The sequence below is a fragment of the Giraffa tippelskirchi genome, chromosome 5, assembly GCF_054371585.1.
Source record: "Giraffa tippelskirchi isolate mGirTip1 chromosome 5, T2T-mGirTip1v1.2.pri, whole genome shotgun sequence".
Classification (NCBI taxonomy): Eukaryota; Metazoa; Chordata; class Mammalia; order Artiodactyla; family Giraffidae; genus Giraffa; species Giraffa tippelskirchi.
Window position 1 is genome coordinate 90624100 of NC_137279.1, and position 2086 is coordinate 90626185.

Sequence of the window (2086 nt, forward strand, 5' to 3'; positions counted from 1 at the left end):
CTGTAGTTTGTGCCCTGGTTGGAATACTTAGTGTCTTTTGGCCTTAGAGAAATCATGTCTACACTTGGTTTCTCAATGTCCTCATCCGTGAGAAGTGATGAAAGGTGATCAGTGATGCCCAGTGGCCTTTCCTGAAGCCTCCCCACCCCTTATACCTCTGTGATCTCCTCCTCTTGTGTGCCTCCTGGCTCCCTTTTCCCTTCTTCTTGGTCTTCCCTGTCTTTCTCTACTGACTCATTACTTTTCCACTCCTTTCACTTTTCCTGCTTGTTCTCCAGTCCCTTCAAGTGTGCACAGGAGAATTAATTGTTGAGTCAAGTCTTTACCTTTGTTTCTTTTATTGATGTTTGCTTCAATAAAAGGCAGTTGCAACATCATTCCATTGTTCGGCTTATACCTATTCATTCAATTGACATTAGTTACGGCCTACCTGGTGCTGAGAAATTTGCCAGACACTAAGATTTCAGAGACAGAGTTTCTTTGGAGAAAACAAAATAAAATCTAACCTAAAAGTTCAACATACTCTACATATAGAACTCAAAATTTAATTGTCAGAATTACTTCAAAAGTTCTGCATTCTGTCTCATCTTGGTGTTATTTCTGAATTCTATGACCAAATAAATAAATAATGTAAAAACAAAACCCATAAAAGTTTTAGACAAAATCCTGGGCTCCTACAAAAGATGAGAACACACTTGCTTCAAATGCCTCTAGTGCAATGCTGTTGGGAAATATTCATTATTTTGAGGTACTGACATCATCCTGAAATATTTTATTTAGGCAAATTTTATTCTCCAATGAGGGCAAAATAATCCATATTTGAACATCCAGAAACTCAAAGAATGTACCATGTAACACCCTTTATGAAACAAATTATCTGAATAAAACTAAAAATTATCCTGAATAAAGAACCCAAGAAATGTTTCAAACCATTTTGGAATAAAATTATTTGAAAAATAAATTGTTAACTCTAAACAGTTGTTTAAAATGAGCTTGTAAAATTTCTACTTGCTTCAAGGGCACATATACTAAAACTGGAACAATACAGAGAAGACTAGAATGAACGCTGTGCAAGAATGACATGCACATTCATGAAGTTTCATATTTTTAAACTAAAGAGGGAAGCTTATGGAAATACAATCTTACCTCAAGAAACAAGAAAAATTTCAAGCAACTTACCCTTAAACCTAAAGCAACTAGAGAAAGAGGAACAAATAAAACATAAAATTAGTAGGAGAGAAATCAAAAGTTGAAAGTAGAACGAAATAGAGTTCCAGAAAACAATAATGAAGATCAATGAAACTTGAAAGCTGATTCTTTGAGAAGATAAAAAAACTGATAAACCTTTAGTGAGACACACCAAGGGGTGTGTGTGGGGAGGGGGGGTAGTGTGGTCAAATCAATAAAATTAGAAGTGAAAAAGAAGTTACGATGGACACCACAGAAATGCAAAAGATCATAAGAGACAACTACAAGCAACTACAGGTCAGTAAACTGGAAAACATAGAAGAAATGAACAAATTATTAGAAAAGTACAACCTTCCAAGACAGAATTGGTAAGAAATAGAAAATATGAACAACTCAGTAACGAGTACTAAAACTGAAACTATGAATGAAAACTCCCAACAAACAAAACTCTAAGACAAGATAGTATCACAGTTGAATTCTATTAAACATTTCGAAAAAAGTTAACAATATCCTTTCAAATCTTTCCAAAAAATTGCAGACAAAGGAACACTCCCAAGCTCATTCTATGAGGCCACCATAACTCTGATACCAAAATCAGACAAAGATATCAGCAAAAGAAAAGGACATGCCAATATCACAGATAAACATAGAAGCAAAAATCCTCAATAAAATACTACAGACTGACTCCAACAACAGGTTAAAAGGATCGAGCACTCTAATCAAGTAGGATTTAATCAGGGATCCAAGGATTTTTTAACATATGCAAATCAATCAATGTGCTACATCATATTAGCAAACTGAAGAATGAAAACCATATGATCATCTAAATCAGTTCAGTTCAGTTGCTGTCATGTTCAACTATTTGTGACCCCATGGACTGCAGCACGCCAGGCTTCCC

The 2086-nt window shown here is 35.0% G+C and overlaps 1 non-coding gene across 1 annotated transcript; it reads left to right on the forward strand.

Moving 5' to 3' along the window:
- Positions 1–1008: 1008 nt before the first annotated feature.
- On the forward strand, positions 1009–1111 carry LOC145508068 (U6 spliceosomal RNA). Its single transcript, XR_014055335.1, has one exon. It is a non-coding gene; the product is annotated as a U6 spliceosomal RNA (small nuclear RNA).
- The last annotated feature ends 975 nt before the right edge of the window (positions 1112–2086 follow it).